Here is a 23,170-nt window from a genome sequence, read left to right as displayed (position 1 = left end):
CCACACACACACCCACCCCATCAGTGGCAGCAGTTGTGCCCCAGTTGTACACTTCACAGGTAGATTTGCATCAAGCACATTCAAAAATACGCCATCCTTAACCGTTCCCAGGATGACCCCGGGGTAGGTAGCTAAGTCTTTCCTGATCCCAGCACTGTTCATCTTGGATCATTTTTAAAAACAATGTAAGCAAGGGTTACTCCAAGCGGAGTCTCCCTTTTTTCCAAAAATCGTGCCCCACACACACCCACCCCTTCAGTGGCAGCAGTTGTGCCCCAATTGTACACTTCACAGGTACATTTGCATCAAGCACATTCCAAATCCACAAGCATTTACTCTCCCCAGGATGACACAGGGGTAGTAAATTCCTTGTGGATCCATGACTTGTTCATTTTGATGAACGTTAGTCTGTCCACATTGTCACTGGACAGACGCGTGCGCTTATCTGTCAGCACACACCCAGCAGCACTGAAGACACGTTCAGAGACAACGCTGGCAGCTGGACACGACAAAATCTCCAAGGCGTAAGTGGAGAGCTCTGGCCATTTTTCAAGATTTGAAGCCCAAAATGAGCAAGGCTCCATTTGCAAAGTCATGGCATCGATGTTCATTTGGAGATACTCCTGTATCATCCTCTCCAGCCGTTGACTATGTGTCAGACTTGTTGTCTCTGGTGGCCTTGCAAAGGAGAGTCCAAAAAAATTATGAAAAGATTCAATAAAATTGCTGTTACCAGCACCAGATACGGTGCTACTGGTACGGGTAGATTGTTGAAGATGACGAGACCGTCCCATGTTTGTCAAGTTACAACTGGGAGATTCACTCCCTGTATCTGCACGGTTGTTTGGTGGAAAAGCCGAGCTAAGATCGAGTAACAGCTTCTGCTGATACTCCTGCATACATGCGTCCCTTTCTATGACTGGAATTATGTCACAAAATTTGGACTTGTACCGGGGATCTAATAGTGTGGCAATCCAGTAGTCATCATCACTTCTAATTTTGACAATACGAGGGTCATGTTGGAGGTAGTGCAGCAAGAAGGCGCTCATGTGTCTTGCGCAGCCATGCGGACCAAGTCCACGCTGTGTTTGTGGCATAGAGGTGCTAACCGTTCTTTCTTCCTCTGACATCTCCCCCAACCTCTTTCAACAGAAATTTGACCAAGGTCTCCCTCATCCGCTGAGTCTTCCATGTCCATGGACAGTTCGTCCTCCATTTCTTCATGTTCTCCTGCACCTTCCTCAACATTTCGCCTGCTACCATGTGCCCTTGTTGATCCTTGTCCCCCATGGTCCCATGCCTGCCGCGTTGGTGATGATGAACGTCTGGACCTTGGTGATGTTGTTGTCTCTTGCGCATATGAATCCTACTGTAGTTCCTCCCCCTCCTGTTGTCCCACCCTCTGACTCCGAATAGTGTTTAGCGTGTGCTCCAGCATGTAAATGACTGGAATTGTCATGCTGATAATGGTATTGTCAGCGCTAAACATATTCGTCGCCATGTCGAAACTGTGCAGAAGGGTGCATAGGTCCTTGATCTGAGACCACTCCATCAGGGTTTATCTGCTCCACCTCTGCATCTTGTTGGCCCAGGCTATACGTCATGACGTATTGCACAAGGGCTCGACGGTGCTGCCACAGTCGTTGTAACATGTGGAGAGTTGAATTCCAGCGTGTCGGCACATCGCATTTCAGGCGATGAACCGGCAGGCTGAAAGACTTCTGGAGCGATGCAAGTCGCTCAGCAGCGGTGGCGGTACGAGGCTGCAGGTTGAGTGGAGACAACCATTTATTAAACTCAGTCTCCAGGGCTGCCCACAACTCAGCCGCTGTGTGACTCTTATTTCCAAGACATTTCAAGCTATAGACTGCCTGATGCCGTTGCGCTCTGCTGCCAGCATAGTAATGAGGAGTGCGTGATTCCTTCTGCGCAGTTAGAACGCTGGTGGCATGACCAGGCAGGCTTGGGGCGGAGTTGGAGGACCCAGACGAGGTGGAGGAGGCAGAAGCAGTGGCGGAACTTGGACAGACAGAGGATTGACACACAAGTCGTGGGGATGGCAAGACTTGTGCAACAGACCCTTCACCATCTATCACCATAGTTACCCAGTGCCCAGTCAACGACATGTAACGTCCCTGTCCATGCTTACTGGTCCAAGTATCGGTGGTGAAATGCACCCGTTCACACAGAGTTTCTCAAGGAAGCGGTGATGTTGTGTGCGACATGCTGGTGTAGCGCAGGCACACCTTTCTTAGAGAAGTAGTGGTGACTGGGCATCTGGTACTGGGGCACAGCGACAGACATAACGTCTCTAAAATCCTGTGTGTCCACCAGGCGGAAAGGCAACATTTCGGTAGCCAAGAGCTTACAGAGGGATAAAGTCAACCTCTTAGCTTTGTCATGGGTCGCAGGAAATGGCCTTTTATTTGTCCACATCTGAGGGACAGAGATCTGTCTGCTGTGTGTAGACGGTGTTGAGTAGGGTGTCCCTGGAAAAATGCAGGTTTGTGAGGAAAGTGCAGGCGTAGACATGATGTTGCCTTCATCCAACGTTGGTGCTATCGATGTCTGAGAGAGCTGTACACACGCACTTGTTTCCCCTTCCAAACCAACTGACGACCTACCAAGCAAACTGCCTGTTGCGGTTACAGTGGTGGAAGTTGTGCGTGGAAAACCAGGTGTGACAGCTGTCCCCACAGTCCTAGAAGATGAAGAGCGCGCGGATGCACTTGAAGGGGCAGGCGGTGGATGGTTCGCTCCGCTAGGCCGCATTGCAGCACGGTGAGCTTCCCACTGGGACATATGATATTTATTCATGTGACGATTCATGGAAGAAGTTGTCAAACTGCTGAGGTTTTGCCCTCTACTAACAGAATCACGACAAATTTTACAGATCACATAATTTGGGCGATCTTTTGCTATGTCAAAAAACGACCAGGCTAGGCAAGGCTTAGAGGGCATGCGACCTGCTGATCCACCCTGACTAGTGCTCAGAGGCAGAGTGGTGGCTGAGGATGCAGTTGTAGACGTGCTACCAGTGCTCCGACTCTGTCCAGGAAGGCGCAAGGTAACTTCGTCGTCGGTTGCATCCTCCTCCACCGCCTCTGTTGACCTCCTCGAGGGCCTGACTGTGGGTTGACAGTAGGTGGGATCTATAACTTCCTCATCAATTGTTGTGTTTGCACTCCCCTCACCCTCAGACCGAGCCTCTTCTTGCCCTGACAGAATAATTAAGTTGTCATCCCAATCTGGTATCTGCGTCTCATCGCCATCAGTATGTTCCTCATTGTCTATAACAACAGGTGTTACAGTTTGTGAAAAAGGGTCAACATTATGCTCAGAAACTTGGTCCTCACGGCCTGAATCAGAGTCACAAAGGTTCTGGGCATTACTGCAGACCAATTCCTGGTCTGTACTCACTGTAGCTTGGGAGCAGACCTCTGATTCCCACGCTATAGTGTGACTGAACAGCTCTGCAGACTCAGCCATCTCAGTTCCACCATACTGTGCAGGGCGAATGGAGACTTCAGAGCTGTGAGAAAGCAAGTGTGATTGGGCTGACAACTCAGAGGACTGGTGGTTTTTGGATGCGGTAGTTGAGGTGGCGGAGAGGGCACTTGTTGGACCACTTGAGATCCATTCAAGCATTTTCCTTTTTTGGCCATCATCTACCTTTGTTCCAGTTGTTCGTGTCCGTAAAAAAGGGAGCACATCGGATTGTCCACGGTAAGTAGTAGACATCTTACTTTTGCTGGAAGATGGTCTATCTTCAGCAGATGTTAATGGAGCTTTGCGACCTTCCCCACGGACAAACCCTTTTTTTCCTTTTCCAACACGCCTCTTCCCCTTTCCACCAGCATCTGTCATTTTGCCACTCATTTTGATTGCGACAAGATTGTGCACTTAAAATGTGGTAGTAAAAATTGAGAGGTGGTGTAGATTGCAGCGGTGGTCTAGCTTTATTAACAGCAGAATAAACAAAAATAATTATCCCTGACAATGCAACTACGGCCCTTAAACTGGCAGCATAGTTTGCTAGTATAATGGCTTAGTAACAATGAATTTGAGTGTGCAATGCAGAAGTTCTGCAAATAGATTTGCACTAGTGGGACACTAATGGAAGTCCAACAGCCACTTTTAGGATGCCACTAAGTTTACTCAGTGTTTGCTAGTACAGTTAGGTCCAGAAACATTTGGACAGTGACACAATTTTCGCGAGTTGGGCTCTGCATGCCACCACATTGGATTTGAAATGAAACCTCTACAACAGAATTCAAGTGCAGATTGTAACGTTTAATTTGAAGGTTTGAACAAAAATATCTGATAGAAATTGTAGGAATTGTACACATTTCTTTACAAACACTCCACATTTTAGGAGGTCAAAAGTAATTGGACAAATAAACCAAACCCAAACAAAATATTTTTATTTTCAATATTTTGTTGCAAATTCTTTGGAGGCAATCACTGCCTTAAGTCTGGAACCCATGGACATCACCAAACGCTGGGTTTCCTCCTTCTTAATGCTTTGCCAGGCCTTTACAGCCGCAGCCTTCAGGTCTTGCTTGTTTGTGGGTCTTTCCGTCTTAAGTCTGGATTTGAGCAAGTGAAATGCATGCTCAATTGGGTTAAGATCTGGTGATTGACTTGGCCATTGCAGAATGTTCCACTTTTTTGCACTCATGAACTCCTGGGTAGGTTTGGCTGTATGCTTGGGGTCATTGTCCATCTGTACTATGAAGCGCCGACCGATCAACTTTGCGGCATTTGGCTGAATCTGGGCTGAAAGTACAGTTAGGTCCAGAAATATTTGGACAGTGACACAATTTTTGCGAGTTGGGCTCTGCATGCCACCACATTGGATTTGAAATGAAACCTCTACAACAGAATTCAAGTGCAGATTGTAACGTTAAATTTGAAGGTTTGAACAAAAATATCTGATAGAAATTGGAGGAATTGTACACATTTCTTTACAAACACTTCACATTTTAGGAGGTCAAAAGTAGTTGGACAAATAAACCAAACCCAAAAAAAAATTTTTAGTTTCAATATTTTGTTGCGAATCCTTTGGAGGCAATCACTGCCTTAAGTCTGGAACCTATGGACATCACCAAACGCTGGGTTTCCTCCTTCTTAATGCTTTGCCAGGCCTTTACTGCCGCAGCCTTCAGGTCTTGCTTGTTTGTTGGTCTTTCCGTCTTAAGTCTGGATTTGAGCAAGTGAAATGCATGTTCAATTGGGTTAAGATCTGGTGATTGACTTGGCCATTGCAGAATGTTCCACTTTTTTGCACTCATGAACTCCTGGGTAGCTTTGGCTGTATGCTTGGGGTCATTGTCCATCTGTACTATGAAGCGCAGTCTGATCAACTTTGCGGCATTTGGCTGAATCTGGGCTGAAAGTATATCCCAGTACACTTCAGAATTCATACGGCTACTCTTGTCTGCTGTTATGTCATCAATAAACACAAGTGACCCAGTGCCATTGAAAGCCATGCATGCCCATGCCATCCCGTTGCCTCCACCATGTTTTACAGAGGATGTGGTGTGCCTTGGATCATGTGCCGTTCCCTTTCTTCTCCAAACTTTTTTCTTCCCATCATTCTGGTACAGGTTGATCTTGGTCTCATCTGTCCATAGAATACTTTTCCAGAACTGAGCTGGCTTCATGAGGTGTTTTTCAGCAAATTTAACTCTGGCCTGTCTATTTTTGGAATTGATGAATGGTTTGCATCTAGATGTGAACCCTTTGTATTTACTTTCATGGAGTCTTCTCTTTACTGTTGACTTAGAGACAGATACACCTACTTCACTGAGAGTGTTCTGGACTTCAGTTGATGTTGTGAACGGGTTCTTCTTCACCAAAGAAAGTGTGCGGCGATCATCCACCACTGTTGTCATCCGTGGACGCCCAGGCCTTTTTGAGTTCCCAAGCTCACCAGTCAATTCCTTTTTTCTCAGAATGTACCCGACTGTTGATTTTGCTACTCCAAGCATATCTGCTATCTCTCTGATGGATTTTTTCTTTTTTTTCAGCCTCAGGATGTTCTGCTTCACCTCAATTGAGAGTTCCTTAGACCGCATGTTGTCTGGTCACAGCAACAGCTTCCAAATGCAAAACCACACACCTGTAATCAACCCCAGACCTTTTAACTACTTCATTGATTACAGGTTAACGAGGGAGACGCCTTCAGAGTTAATTGCAGCCCTTAGAGTCCCTTGTCCAATTACTTTTGGTCCCTTGAAAAAGAGGAGGCTATGCATTACAGAGCTATGATTCCTAAACCCTTTCTCCGATTTGGATGTGAAAACTCTCATATTGCAGCTGGGAGTGTGCACTTTCAGCCCATATTATATATATAATTGTATTTCTGAACATGTTTTTGTAAACAGCTAAAATAACAAAACTTGTGTCACTGTCCAAATATTTCTGGACCTAACTGTATATCCCGGTACACTTCAGAATTCATCCGGCTACTCTTGTCTGCTGTTATGTCATCAATAAACACAAGTGACCCAGTGCCATTGAAAGCCATGCATGCCCATGCCATCACGTTGCCTCCACCATGTTTTACAGAGGATGTGGTGTGCCTTGGATCATGTGCCGTTCCCTTTCTTCTCCAAACTTTTTTCTTCCCATCATTCTGGTACAGGTTGATCTTTGTCTCATCTGTCCATAGAATACTTTTCCAGAACTGAGCTGGCTTCATGAGGTGTTTTTCAGCAAATTTAACTCTGGCCTGTCTATTTTTGGAATTGAGGAATGGTTTGCATCTAGATGTGAACCCTTTGTATTTACTTTCATGGAGTCTTCTCTTTACTGTTGACTTAGAGACAGATACACCTACTTCACTGAGAGTGTTCTGGACTTCAGTTGATGTTATGAACAGGTTCTTCTTCACCAAAGAAAGTATGCGGCGATCATCCACCACTGTTGTCATCCGTGGACGCCCAGGCCTTTTTGAGTTCCCAAGCTCACCAGTCAATTCCTTTTTTCTCAGAATGTACCCGACTGTTGATTTTGCTACTCCAAGCATGTCTGCTATCTCTCTGATGGATTTTTTCTTTTTTTTCAGCCTCAGGATGTTCTGCTTCACCTCAATTGAGAGTTCCTTAGACCGCATGTTGTCTGGTCACAGCAACAGCTTCCAAATGCAAAACCACACACCTGTAATCAACCCCAGACCTTTTAACTACTTCATTGATTACAGGTTAACGAGGGAGACGCCTTCAGAGTTAATTGCAGCCCTTAGAGTCCCTTGTCCAATTACTTTTGGTCCCTTGAAAAAGAGGAGGCTATGCATTACAGAGCTATGATTCCCAAACCCTTTCTCCGATTTGGATGTGAAAACTCTCATATTGCAGCTGGGAGTGTGCACTTTCAACCCATATTATATATATAATTGTATTTCTGAACATGTTTTTGTAAACAGCTAAAATAACAAAACTTGTGTCACTGTCCAAATATTTCTGGCCCTGACTGTATAATGACTTAGTAACAATGAGTTTGAGTGTGCAATGCAGAGGTTCTGCAAATAGATTTGCACTAGTGGGACACTAATGGAAGTCCAACAGCCACTTTTAGGATGCCTCTAAGTTTCCTCAGTGTTTGCTAGTATAATGGCTTAGTAACAATGAGTTTGAGTGTGCGATGCAGAGGTTCTGCAAATAGATTTACACTAGTGGGACACTAATGGAAGTCCAACAGCCACTTTTAGGATGCCACTAAGTTTACTCAGTGTTTGCTAGTATAATGGCTTAGTAACAATGAGTTTAAGTGTGCAATGCAGAGGTGCTGCAAATAGATTTGCACTAGTGGGACACTAATGGAAGTCCAACAGCCACTTTTAGGATGCCACTGAGTTTACTCAGTGTTTGCTAGTATAATGGCTTAGTAACAATGAGTTTGAGTGTGCAATGCAGAGGTGCTGCAAATAGATTTGCACTAGTGGGACACTAATGGAAGTCCAACAGCCACTTTTAGGATGCCACTAAGTTTACTCAGTGTTTGCTAGTATAATGGCTTACTAACAATGAGTTTGAGTGTGCAATGCAGAGGTTCTGCAAATAGATTTGCACTAGTGGGACACTAATGGAAGTCCAACAGCCACTTTTAGGATGCCTCTAAGTTTCCTCAGTGTTTGCTAGTATAATGGCTTAGTAACAATGAGTTTGAGTGTGCGATGCAGAGGTTCTGCAAATAGATTTACACTAGTGGGACACTAATGGAAGTCCAACAGCCACTTTTAGGATGCCACTAAGTTTACTCAGTGTTTGCTAGTATAATGGCTTAGTAACAATGAGTTTAAGTGTGCAATGCAGAGGTGCTGCAAATAGATTTGCACTAGTGGGACACTAATGGAAGTCCAACAGCCACTTTTAGGATGCCACTGAGTTTACTCAGTGTTTGCTAGTATAATGGCTTAGTAACAATGAGTTTGAGTGTGCAATGCAGAGGTGCTGCAAATAGATTTGCACTAGTGGGACACTAATGGAAGTCCAACAGCCACTTTTAGGATGCCACTAAGTTTACTCAGTGTTTGCTAGTATAATGGCTTACTAACAATGAGTTTGAGTGTGCAATGCAGAGGTTCTGCAAATAGATTTGCACTAGTGGGACACTAATGGAAGTCCAACAGCCACTTTTAGGATGCCACTAATTTTACTCAGTGTTTGCTAGTATAATGGCTTAGTAACAATTAGTTTGAGTGTGCAATGCGGAGGTTCTGCAAATAGATTTGCACTAGTGGGACACTAATGGAAGTCCAACAGCCACTTTTAGGATGCCACTAAGTTTACTCAGTGTTTGCTAGTATAATGGCTTAGTAACAATGAGTTTGAGTGTGCAATGCAGAGGTGCTGCAAATATCTTTGCACTAGTGGGACACTAATGGAAGTCCAATAGCCACTTTTAGGATGCCACTAAGTTTACTCAGTGTTTGCTAGTATAATGGCTTAGTAACAATGAGTTTGAGAGTGCAATGCAGAGGTGCTTCAAATAGATTTGCACTAGTGGGACACTAATGGAAGTCCAAAAGCCACTTTTAGGATGCCACTAAGTTTACTCAGTGTTTACTAGTATAATGGCTTAGTAACAATGAGCTTGAGTGTGCAAAGGGCAGGAGGGTACAGTGGCAGGGTTGTGGGTCTGGGTAAAGGAAAGGAAGCCTCACTTTCTATCCCTCCTAATGGGGAAATGCAGCAAGGAAATCCCTGACCTTAGCTACACAGATGATGTTATCTTGTGTAGCTGTTAAAATCTGGCTCTGAGCCTGCTGGTATTAGCCCTTATAAGGGCTAATAGAAACTTCTATCCCTATTCTGTATAGCGCTGTGTGTAGAGCGTACACAGCAGTATCGGAGACAGGAGCTACGCCAGCGGTGACTGACACCCAGACGCAGAAGGCAGATAATGGTGTCCAGATGGGCAGATGCCCTTATTTATAATGCAGGGACATGTGACATGGACATCCTATCACACATGCCGTTGCTTTTCTGGCTAAAAGTCCACTTAGCTGTGTGTGTGTCTGGGATTGGCTGACATGCTCGCCCGCCCCACTACACGCGCGCGCTTAGGGAAGGAAGACAAGGAAAAAAATGGCGATCGCCATTATCCCAGCAACAGTGATCTGAATGCGCTGTTCCCGCACTCTATACGCTGAAATTTCATAATAGTGTGAGTCACAGAGTGACTTACACAATTACTGCGGAAAGCCAGCTAGTAATTAGCTTGGCTTTTTACTGCTAGAACCGTTCTCGAACGTAACTAGAACTATCGAGCTTTAGCAAAAAGCTCGAGTTCTAGTTCGATCTAGAACAGCCCCCAAAATCACTCGAACCGCGAACTGGAGAACCACGAACCGCGCTCAACTCTAATGATCACTAGTGGTATCTGTAACAAACAGTATGTTGGGAGCACGACCAGGACATTAGGACATTGCGTAAGAGAATATCAGAACATCTATATGACATTGGGTATTGTAGCACTAGAAGTCTTTCAGGTGCTTCAAAGCATTTTGCTGATTGCCATGGTGGTGACACCAGCGAGTTTAGGGTAATAGCTTTGGAAACAATTCCAATACTAAATAGGGGAGGGGATAGAAGATCTTTGATATTAAAAAGAGAAGCTATGTGGCTTTTAAATCTAATCACCAGAATACCGGATGGACATAATATTAAATCTGACATGTCTTCAATAACAATAGTGAATTTTGTGCTAAATTCGAACAGATTTTGAACAAATGTTCCTTTGATTTGATGACATTGACTGTTGAGTTTTTACAAAAAAGTATTTCTGAAACCAATACCCGAATCTCTAATATTGAAAAACAATTAGAGTCTACTTTTGCCTCTCTAGAGGAATTTAATTCTTTTAAGACCAAGATCCAAACAAACTTGGAACAGCATCGTAGGGATACCCAAGATAAAAAAAGAGTTAAATTCCAAAGAGACGCGGATGACTAAGCCAATAATTTGGTTTACAGATGGCACGACAACTTTCGTATTTCTCATCCTCGCTCATTTTACAGACGATCCTCTACAGAACATTCTTCATCCAGGACCGTTACCGAAACACGAAGTTATACCACCCCTACTGGTCCTTTTTTAGGAAAGGGTTACGAACGTCCCCGAGGCAAAATAAGATTTGAAGAGGAGGCCAGTGTCGGCGAGGGGCCCAACACATCACGGATACTCAGATCTCAGGTAACCAATCGTCCTTCCTGGTGGTCAACATCTCGTCTAAAACATTGAGTCCGGCTCAACTTTCGGTACTTCAGAAAGGACTATTGTTTTGTCCCACCAATAGTTTAAGTACATTTCAATTAGAGATGGACTTACAATGTTTTTTTAGGGTTCTATGCTTTAAGACGCACTTTGATGCCTCTCCTGCTAATACTTCTATGTCCTCTAGTAATGTTGTTATTACTTCTTCTTCTTTGGGCCTCTGTACCCCTAGTACTTATCGTCCACCACATGGTTCATCTGCACTTGAGGCATTCATCGATTTTGTCAGTGGAGAATTCAATTGCATGAGAAACGATATAGAACGTGGCAAATTATGACATCAGAGTAATATTTCAGCCCTTGAGAAACAAGCTCTTAACAGCTTAGCTGTTGATAAAGACCTGGTTATAAAACCCGCCGATAAAGGTGGAGCAATTGTGGTAATGAATAGATGTGACTACATTAAAGAAATAGAACGATAATTATTTGATTCCAGCGTCTACATACGATTATCTCGCGACCCCAATAATCAACTTGCAGTTAAAATATCTGATATGGTCCATAAATATTTTGCCAATAATACTATTGATCAAAACACAGTGGATTTTCTAACCACACATCATCCTATAACACCGGTACTGTATACATTTACCAAGATTCATAAGAATCTTTTACATCCACCTAGGAGACCCATTGTTGCCTCCACTAATTCTCTACTTTCCCCTCTTTCTGTTTTCCTCGAGACGATCCTGACACCTCTAACTCAATAAGCTGACTCGTTTCTTCTTGACACAGGATCCTTTCTACACATTATTCACAACTTACCTTGGTTAACACCGGATGCCATTCTTGTCACCTTTGATGTCAACAGCCTGTATATCTGCATATCTCACGATTTGGGCATACAGGCTGTACGTGAATTGCTTACTGACTCGGGACATCATCCTCAACTCATCTCACTGTGTATTGATCTTTTGACTCTGGTTCTTAAAGAAAACTTTTTTCTGTTTGGTGATGTTTTTTATTTACAGATACAAGGTACCGCAATGGCTCCAATGTGGCCCCACCGTATGCTAATTGCTACATGGCGTTATTTGAAAACTTAGTAGTATATCCTCATACACTATTTTCTCAATATTCTCTGAGCTGGAAAAGGTACATCGATGATGTCTTTTGCATATGGTCAGGCCCATTGGAGCCCCTCATTCAATTTAACCAGGACATTGACAACTTCTGGCCTGACTTACATTTTTCCATTCATTATAGTAGTCATAGAATTAATTTTCTTGATACTTATGTCATTAAAGATACTTTTGGTACTTTATCTACGGACTTATATACTAAAGAAACAACAAAGAGCCAGCACCAATGTGCACTAAGGCATCAAATATTCCAAACTGCATTATAAAAAAATCTTTTTGAGATTTTTGGCAAAAAATTGCAATTTCTTGAGCTGCTTCGCCACGTCACGGCAAATCTCATTTGAAGCAGTCCTACACTAAAATATTTTTATAAAATGTGCCATGCGGCCTCACACATGAATAACAGAACTGCTCTCAGCAGCACTCACCTGGTCTATTGCAGTCCCGTACCCATGACTGAGTCATGGTTGTGGGCGGGACAGGTCCAAGCAAATGCTGCATGAAGTATATATATAGCCTGTGGACAAAGCCTGATGACCCAATGTGAACAGTCACCAAACGCCAAAATCTATACAGATGGAATACATCCCAAATTGGGGTGCGTAGCAAGGTGGAGGTCAACCACCGACCAATTCAACAAAGAAACAACAAAGAGCCAGCACCAATGTGCACTAAGGCATCAAATATTCCAAACTGCATTATAAAAAAATTTTTTTGAGATTTTTGGCAAAAAATTGCAATTTCTTGAGCTGCTTCGCCACGTCACGGCAAATCTCATTTGAAGCAGTCCTACACTAAAATATTTTTATAAAATGTGCCATGCGGCCTCACACATGAATAACAGAACTGCTCTCAGCAGCACTCACCTGGTCTATTGCAGTCCCGTACCCATGACTGAGTCATGGTTGTGGGCGGGACAGGTCCAAGCAAATGCTGCATGAAGTATATATATAGCCTGTGGACAAAGCCTGATGACCCAATGTGAACAGTCACCAAACGCCAAAATCTATACAGATGGAATACATCCCAAATTGGGGTGCGTAGCAAGGTGGAGGTCAACCACCGACCAATTCAACAAAGAAACAACAAAGAGCCAGCACCAATGTGCACTAAGGCATCAAATATTCCAAACTGCATTATAAAAAAATTTTTTTGAGATTTTTGGCAAAAAATTGCAATTTCTTGAGCTGCTTCGCCACGTCACGGCAAATCTCATTTGAAGCAGTCCTACACTAAAATATTTTTATAAAATGTGCCATGCGGCCTCACACATGAATAACAGAACTGCTCTCAGCAGCACTCACCTGGTCTATTGCAGTCCCGTACCCATGACTGAGTCATGGTTGTGGGCGGGACAGGTCCAAGCAAATGCTGCATGAAGTATATATATAGCCTGTGGACAAAGCCTGATGACCCAATGTGAACAGTCACCAAACGCCAAAATCTATACAGATGGAATACATCCCAAATTGGGGTGCGTAGCAAGGTGGAGGTCAACCACCGACCAATTCAACAAAGAAACAACAAAGAGCCAGCACCAATGTGCACTAAGGCATCAAATATTCCAAACTGCATTATAAAAAAAATTTTTTGAGATTTTTGGCAAAAAATTGCAATTTCTTGAGCTGCTTCGCCACGTCACGGCAAATCTCATTTGAAGCAGTCCTACACTAAAATATTTTTATAAAATGTGCCATGCGGCCTCACACATGAATAACAGAACTGCTCTCAGCAGCACTCACCTGGTCTATTGCAGTCCCGTACCCATGACTGAGTCATGGTTGTGGGCGGGACAGGTCCAAGCAAATGCTGCATGAAGTATATATATAGCCTGTGGACAAAGCCTGATGACCCAATGTGAACAGTCACCAAACGCCAAAATCTATACAGATGGAATACATCCCAAATTGGGGTGCGTAGCAAGGTGGAGGTCAACCACCGACCAATTCAACAAAGAAACAACAAAGAGCCAGCACCAATGTGCACTAAGGCATCAAATATTCCAAACTGCATTATAAAAAAATTTTTTTGAGATTTTTGGCAAAAAATTGCAATTTCTTGAGCTGCTTCGCCACGTCACGGCAAATCTCATTTGAAGCAGTCCTACACTAAAATATTTTTATAAAATGTGCCATGCGGCCTCACACATGAATAACAGAACTGCTCTCAGCAGCACTCACCTGGTCTATTGCAGTCCCGTACCCATGACTGAGTCATGGTTGTGGGCGGGACAGGTCCAAGCAAATGCTGCATGAAGTATATATATAGCCTGTGGACAAAGCCTGATGACCCAATGTGAACAGTCACCAAACGCCAAAATCTATACAGATGGAATACATCCCAAATTGGGGTGCGTAGCAAGGTGGAGGTCAACCACCGACCAATTCAACAAAGAAACAACAAAGAGCCAGCACCAATGTGCACTAAGGCATCAAATATTCCAAACTGCATTATAAAAAAATTTTTTTGAGATTTTTGGCAAAAAATTGCAATTTCTTGAGCTGCTTCGCCACGTCACGGCAAATCTCATTTGAAGCAGTCCTACACTAAAATATTTTTATAAAATGTGCCATGCGGCCTCACACATGAATAACAGAACTGCTCTCAGCAGCACTCACCTGGTCTATTGCAGTCCCGTACCCATGACTGAGTCATGGTTGTGGGCGGGACAGGTCCAAGCAAATGCTGCATGAAGTATATATATAGCCTGTGGACAAAGCCTGATGACCCAATGTGAACAGTCACCAAACGCCAAAATCTATACAGATGGAATACATCCCAAATTGGGGTGCGTAGCAAGGTGGAGGTCAACCACCGACCAATTCAACAAAGAAACAACAAAGAGCCAGCACCAATGTGCACTAAGGCATCAAATATTCCAAACTGCATTATAAAAAAATTTTTTTGAGATTTTTGGCAAAAAATTGCAATTTCTTGAGCTGCTTCGCCACGTCACGGCAAATCTCATTTGAAGCAGTCCTACACTAAAATATTTTTATAAAATGTGCCATGCGGCCTCACACATGAATAACAGAACTGCTCTCAGCAGCACTCACCTGGTCTATTGCAGTCCCGTACCCATGACTGAGTCATGGTTGTGGGCGGGACAGGTCCAAGCAAATGCTGCATGAAGTATATATATAGCCTGTGGACAAAGCCTGATGACCCAATGTGAACAGTCACCAAACGCCAAAATCTATACAGATGGAATACATCCCAAATTGGGGTGCGTAGCAAGGTGGAGGTCAACCACCGACCAATTCAACAAAGAAACAACAAAGAGCCAGCACCAATGTGCACTAAGGCATCAAATATTCCAAACTGCATTATAAAAAAAATTTTTTGAGATTTTTGGCAAAAAATTGCAATTTCTTGAGCTGCTTCGCCACGTCACGGCAAATCTCATTTGAAGCAGTCCTACACTAAAATATTTTTATAAAATGTGCCATGCGGCCTCACACATGAATAACAGAATTGCTCTCAGCAGCACTCACCTGGTCTATTGCAGTCCCGTACCCATGACTGAGTCATGGTTGTGGGCGGGACAGGTCCAAGCAAATGCTGCATGAAGTATATATATAGCCTGTGGACAAAGCCTGATGACCCAATGTGAACAGTCACCAAACGCCAAAATCTATACAGATGGAATACATCCCAAATTGGGGTGCGTAGCAAGGTGGAGGTCAACCACCGACCAATTCAACAAAGAAACAACAAAGAGCCAGCACCAATGTGCACTAAGGCATCAAATATTCCAAACTGCATTATAAAAAAATTTTTTTGAGATTTTTGGCAAAAAATTGCAATTTCTTGAGCTGCTTCGCCACGTCACGGCAAATCTCATTTGAAGCAGTCCTACACTAAAATATTTTTATAAAATGTGCCATGCGGCCTCACACATGAATAACAGAACTGCTCTCAGCAGCACTCACCTGGTCTATTGCAGTCCCGTACCCATGACTGAGTCATGGTTGTGGGCGGGACAGGTCCAAGCAAATGCTGCATGAAGTATATATATAGCCTGTGGACAAAGCCTGATGACCCAATGTGAACAGTCACCAAACGCCAAAATCTATACAGATGGAATACATCCCAAATTGGGGTGCGTAGCAAGGTGGAGGTCAACCACCGACCAATTCAACAAAGAAACAACAAAGAGCCAGCACCAATGTGCACTAAGGCATCAAATATTCCAAACTGCATTATAAAAAAATTTTTTTGAGATTTTTGGCAAAAAATTGCAATTTCTTGAGCTGCTTCGCCACGTCACGGCAAATCTCATTTGAAGCAGTCCTACACTAAAATATTTTTATAAAATGTGCCATGCGGCCTCACACATGAATAACAGAACTGCTCTCAGCAGCACTCACCTGGTCTATTGCAGTCCCGTACCCATGACTGAGTCATGGTTGTGGGCGGGACAGGTCCAAGCAAATGCTGCATGAAGTATATATATAGCCTGTGGACAAAGCCTGATGACCCAATGTGAACAGTCACCAAACGCCAAAATCTATACAGATGGAATACATCCCAAATTGGGGTGCGTAGCAAGGTGGAGGTCAACCACCGACCAATTCAACAAAGAAACAACAAAGAGCCAGCACCAATGTGCACTAAGGCATCAAATATTCCAAACTGCATTATAAAAAAATTTTTTTGAGATTTTTGGCAAAAAATTGCAATTTCTTGAGCTGCTTCGCCACGTCACGGCAAATCTCATTTGAAGCAGTCCTACACTAAAATATTTTTATAAAATGTGCCATGCGGCCTCACACATGAATAACAGAACTGCTCTCAGCAGCACTCACCTGGTCTATTGCAGTCCCGTACCCATGACTGAGTCATGGTTGTGGGCGGGACAGGTCCAAGCAAATGCTGCATGAAGTATATATATAGCCTGTGGACAAAGCCTGATGACCCAATGTGAACAGTCACCAAACGCCAAAATCTATACAGATGGAATACATCCCAAATTGGGGTGCGTAGCAAGGTGGAGGTCAACCACCGACCAATTCAACAAAGAAACAACAAAGAGCCAGCACCAATGTGCACTAAGGCATCAAATATTCCAAACTGCATTATAAAAAAATTTTTTTTGAGATTTTTGGCAAAAAATTGCAATTTCTTGAGCTGCTTCGCCACGTCACGGCAAATCTCATTTGAAGCAGTCCTACACTAAAATATTTTTATAAAATGTGCCATGCGGCCTCACACATGAATAACAGAACTGCTCTCAGCAGCACTCACCTGGTCTATTGCAGTCCCGTACCCATGACTGAGTCATGGTTGTGGGCGGGACAGGTCCAAGCAAATGCTGCATGAAGTATGTATATAGCCTGTGGACAAAGCCTGATGACCCAATGTGAACAGTCACCAAACGCCAAAATCTATACAGATGGAATACATCCCAAATTGGGGTGCGTAGCAAGGTGGAGGTCAACCACCGACCAATTCAACAAAGAAACAACAAAGAGCCAGCACCAATGTGCACTAAGGCATCAAATATTCCAAACTGCATTATAAAAAAATTTTTTTGAGATTTTTGGCAAAAATTGCAATTTCTTGAGCTGCTTCGCCACGTCACGGCAAATCTCATTTGAAGCAGTCCTACACTAAAATATTTTTATAAAATGTGCCATGCGGCCTCACACATGAATAACAGAACTGCTCTCAGCAGCACTCACCTGGTCTATTGCAGTCCCGTACCCATGACTGAGTCATGGTTGTGGGCGGGACAGGTCCAAGCAAATGCTGCATGAAGTATATATATAGCCTGTGGACAAAGCCTGATGACCCAATGTGAACAGTCACCAAACGCCAAAATCTATACAGATGGAATACATCCCAAATTGGGGTGCGTAGCAAGGTGGAGGTCAACCACCGACCAATTCAACAAAGAAACAACAAAGAGCCAGCACCAATGTGCACTAAGGCATCAAATATTCCAAACTGCAGTTCTACTATTCATATGTGAGGCCGTATGGCACATTTTATAAAAATATTTTAGTGTAGGACTGCTTCAAATGAGATTTGCCGTGACGTGGCGAAGCAGCTCAAGAAATTGCAATTTTTTGCCAAAAATCTCAAAATTTTTAAAATAAGTACAGTTTGGAATGTTTAGTGCCGCAGTGCACATTTGGTGCTGGCTTTTTGTTTTTTCTTCATTGAATTGGTCGGTGGTTGACCTCCACCTTGCTATGCACCCCAATTTGGGATGTATTCCATCTGTCTGGATTTTGGCGGTTGGTGACTGTTCACATTAAGTCATCAGGCTTTGTCCACAGGCTATTTACTTCATGCAGCATTTGCTTGGACCTGTCCCGCCCACAGCCATGACTCAGTCATGGGTACGGGATTGAAATAGACCAGGTGAGTGCTGCTAAGAGCAGTTCTACTATTCATATGTGAGGCCGTATGGCACATTTTATAAAAATATTTTAGTGTAGGACTGCTTCAAATGAGATTTGCCGTGACGTGGCGAAGCAGCTCAAGAAATTGCAATTTTTTGCCAAAAATCTCAAAATTTTTAAAATAAGTACAGTTTGGAATGTTTAGTGCCGCAGTGCACATTTGGTGCTGGCTTTTTGTTTTTTCTTCATTGAATTGGTCGGTGGTTGACCTCCACCTTGCTATGCACCCCAATTTGGGATGTATTCCATCTGTCTGGATTTTGGCGGTTGGTGACTGTTCACATTAAGTCATCAGGCTTTGTCCACAGGCTATTTACTTCATGCAGCATTTGCTTGGACCTGTCCCGCCCACAGCCATGACTCAGTCATGGGTACGGGATTGAAATAGACCAGGTGAGTGCTGCTAAGAGCAGTTCTACTATTCATATGTGAGGCCGTATGGCACATTTTATAAAAATATTTTAGTGTAGGACTGCTTCAAATGAGATTTGCCGTGACGTGGCGAAGCAGCTCAAGAAATTGCAATTTTTTGCCAAAAATCTCAAAATTTTTAAAATAAGTACAGTTTGGAATGTTTAGTGCCGCAGTGCACATTTGGTGCTGGCTTTTTGTTTTTTCTTCATTGAATTGGTCGGTGGTTGACCTCCACCTTGCTATGCACCCCAATTTGGGATGTATTCCATCTGTCTGGATTTTGGCGGTTGGTGACTGTTCACATTAAGTCATCAGGCTTTGTCCACAGGCTATTTACTTCATGCAGCATTTGCTTGGACCTGTCCCGCCCACAGCCATGACTCAGTCATGGGTACGGGATTGAAATAGACCAGGTGAGTGCTGCTAAGAGCAGTTCTACTATTCATATGTGAGGCCGTATGGCACATTTTATAAAAATATTTTAGTGTAGGACTGCTTCAAATGAGATTTGCCGTGACGTGGCGAAGCAGCTCAAGAAATTGCAATTTTTTGCCAAAAATCTCAAAATTTTTAAAATAAGTACAGTTTGGAATGTTTAGTGCCGCAGTGCACATTTGGTGCTGGCTTTTTGTTTTTTCTTCATTGAATTGGTCGGTGGTTGACCTCCACCTTGCTATGCACCCCAATTTGGGATGTATTCCATCTGTCTGGATTTTGGCGGTTGGTGACTGTTCACATTAAGTCATCAGGCTTTGTCCACAGGCTATTTACTTCATGCAGCATTTGCTTGGACCTGTCCCGCCCACAGCCATGACTCAGTCATGGGTACGGGATTGAAATAGACCAGGTGAGTGCTGCTAAGAGCAGTTCTACTATTCATATGTGAGGCCGTATGGCACATTTTATAAAAATATTTTAGTGTAGGACTGCTTCAAATGAGATTTGCCGTGACGTGGCGAAGCAGCTCAAGAAATTGCAATTTTTTGCCAAAAATCTCAAAATTTTTAAAATAAGTACAGTTTGGAATGTTTAGTGCCGCAGTGCACATTTGGTGCTGGCTTTTTGTTTTTTCTTCATTGAATTGGTCGGTGGTTGACCTCCACCTTGCTATGCACCCCAATTTGGGATGTATTCCATCTGTCTGGATTTTGGCGGTTGGTGACTGTTCACATTAAGTCATCAGGCTTTGTCCACAGGCTATTTACTTCATGCAGCATTTGCTTGGACCTGTCCCGCCCACAGCCATGACTCAGTCATGGGTACGGGATTGAAATAGACCAGGTGAGTGCTGCTAAGAGCAGTTCTACTATTCATATGTGAGGCCGTATGGCACATTTTATAAAAATATTTTAGTGTAGGACTGCTTCAAATGAGATTTGCCGTGACGTGGCGAAGCAGCTCAAGAAATTGCAATTTTTTGCCAAAAATCTCAAAATTTTTAAAATAAGTACAGTTTGGAATGTTTAGTGCCGCAGTGCACATTTGGTGCTGGCTTTTTGTTTTTTCTCCATTGAATTGGTCGGTGGTTGACCTCCACCTTGCTATGCACCCCAATTTGGGATGTATTCCATCTGTCTGGATTTTGGCGGTTGGTGACTGTTCACATTAAGTCATCAGGCTTTGTCCACAGGCTATTTACTTCATGCAGCATTTGCTTGGACCTGTCCCGCCCACAGCCATGACTCAGTCATGGGTACGGGATTGAAATAGACCAGGTGAGTGCTGCTAAGAGCAGTTCTACTATTCATATGTGAGGCCGTATGGCACATTTTATAAAAATATTTTAGTGTAGGACTGCTTCAAATGAGATTTGCCGTGACGTGGCGAAGCAGCTCAAGAAATTGCAATTTTTTGCCAAAAATCTCAAAATTTTTAAAATAAGTACAGTTTGGAATGTTTAGTGCCGCAGTGCACATTTGGTGCTGGCTTTTTGTTTTTTCTTCATTGAATTGGTCGGTGGTTGACCTCCACCTTGCTATGCACCCCAATTTGGGATGTATTCCATCTGTCTGGATTTTGGCGGTTGGTGACTGTTCACATTAAGTCATCAGGCTTTGTCCACAGGCTATTTACTTCATGCAGCATTTGCTTGGACCTGTCCCGCCCACAGCCATGACTCAGTCATGGGTACGGGATTGAAATAGACCAGGTGAGTGCTGCTAAGAGCAGTTCTACTATTCATATGTGAGGCCGTATGGCACATTTTATAAAAATATTTTAGTGTAGGACTGCTTCAAATGAGATTTGCCGTGACGTGGCGAAGCAGCTCAAGAAATTGCAATTTTTTGCCAAAAATCTCAAAATTTTTAAAATAAGTACAGTTTGGAATGTTTAGTGCCGCAGTGCACATTTGGTGCTGGCTTTTTGTTTTTTCTTCATTATATACTAAAGATACTGATCGTAACAGTCTTTTACACTTTCAAAGTATGCACCCATTAGCAACTAAGAGGTCACTCCCCCGATGTAAAATACAATGAGTTAACACAATGGTTTCTAATCCTGATGTTCGGAATACTCGTATTCAAGAAATGCTAACTAAATTCCATCATAGGGGTTATCCCCCCTACATTCTGAACAATAATTTGTCTTCTTGTTTCACATCCACTACTGTGTCCAATAGAATTCCTTTTGTTCATACTTTTCATCCATTTTCATATAAGATCCATAAAATTATTCGTAAACACTTGCATATCCTTTAAACTAGTTATCCCACAATATCAGAATTCCAATCATCATTCTTACCATGCTTTCACCATGCCTCCAACCTCAAAAGTGAACTTGTTAGAGCAGATATTGGCTCCTCCTCCACGTCCTTAAGGCAAACATTTTTGAGTATTCCCAAATTTGGCACTGTTCCATGTCTAGGATGTCATCAGTGCAACAATGTATTGAAGGGTGAGTATTTTTACCATCCATATTCCGGGCAGAGATATAACAACAAGAATTTCTATACATGCCACTCGGTCTCTTATATGTTGGTGAAACTACCCAACATATAAGAGACCGTATCTCTAAGCATAAATCCACAATTAGATGCAAAAACCTACTTCTTCCTATACCTGAACATTTTCATAAAGCAGGACACATGGTAGCACAGCTTAAATTTCAAGTTATTGATTCTGTTCAGACCCCGCGATGAGGGGGCAATCATAGTCGCCTTTTGAAAAAACAAGATTCATGGACTGAAAACATTGGCCCCCCGTGGCTTAAATAGAGATTATGATATACTCACTGTCATTTAATTTCTCGCAACTTGCTACTTTTCTCTTCAGGACACTAATCGTACTATTGTTCATGTTGTCTCGGAGTTCTTTCCCGGATATAACGTATGTGCTTATGTGATGGTTCTAGATAAATACCTATCACATGTACATTCTTTTTGTATCATTATATCTACATGTTGCTCCTGTTTGTTGACAATAGTCAATGTTACTAATTAGTGTTTATTTACAGAAACCTCGATAATGCATCTTTCCTGTGTCCCTTGACCCTTCCCTGAGGTCCCTTCACTCACGTGATCATGGAATTGCTTCCTTTTTTTCCCTGTTTTGCTTCTTCCTATATTACTTCTTTTTTCATTTTCTGGTTTTCTATGTCTTACCCTACTGTTATATTATATATGTACATTACATACATTTATACCAATTCCTTAGTTTCTCAGTAGCCCATTTCATAATGTGCATCAGGAGGGATTGTGGCCGCACGTGACATACATCTATACATTAGTCTTGTTGCATATATGCTATTAATCTAGTTCATTTCCTTTTTACATATGCAGTACACGCCGGTTCAATTCCCCCCTTTTTTGCTTTACTATTTTTATGGTACATATTTAGACAGCGACTCATCACTGTGTGGTCCTGTATTTTGTAGTCATGTCTTAGATTCTATTTTCTATATATGGAAAATTTGAGATGTATATTTACATATATATTTATGTCCTATAGACATACATATCAATTTATGCTTATACGTGCTCACACATGTACATTACCCTAGTACATGCCCTTATTATCTCCTGCCTGGATTATTGCAACCTCCTGCTCTTTGGCCTCACTTCTAACAGTCTCGCACCCCTACAATCTATTCTAAACTATGCTGCCCAGCTAATCCACCTGTCCCCCCCCGCTACTCCCCGATCTCTCTCTGCCAATCCCTTCACTGGCTTCCCATTGCTCAACGACTCCAGTTCAAAACACTAACCATGACATACAAAGCCATCCACAACCTGTCTCCTCTCTACATCTCTGACTTAGTCTCCCGGTACTTACCTGCAGGTAACCTTCGATCCTCACAAGATCTCCTTCTCTACTCTCCTCTCATCTCCTCTTCCCACCATCGCATTCAAGATTTCTCCCGTGCCTCCCCCATACTCTGGAATGTTCTGCCTCAACATATCAGACTCTCGCCCACCTTGATGAGCTTCAAAAGGAACCTGAAGACCCACCTCTTCCAACAAGCCTACAACCTGCCGTAACCCTCA

The sequence above is a fragment of the Anomaloglossus baeobatrachus genome, chromosome 11, assembly GCF_048569485.1.
Source record: "Anomaloglossus baeobatrachus isolate aAnoBae1 chromosome 11, aAnoBae1.hap1, whole genome shotgun sequence".
Classification (NCBI taxonomy): domain Eukaryota; kingdom Metazoa; phylum Chordata; class Amphibia; order Anura; family Aromobatidae; genus Anomaloglossus; species Anomaloglossus baeobatrachus.
This window is presented reverse-complemented; position numbering follows the sequence as displayed.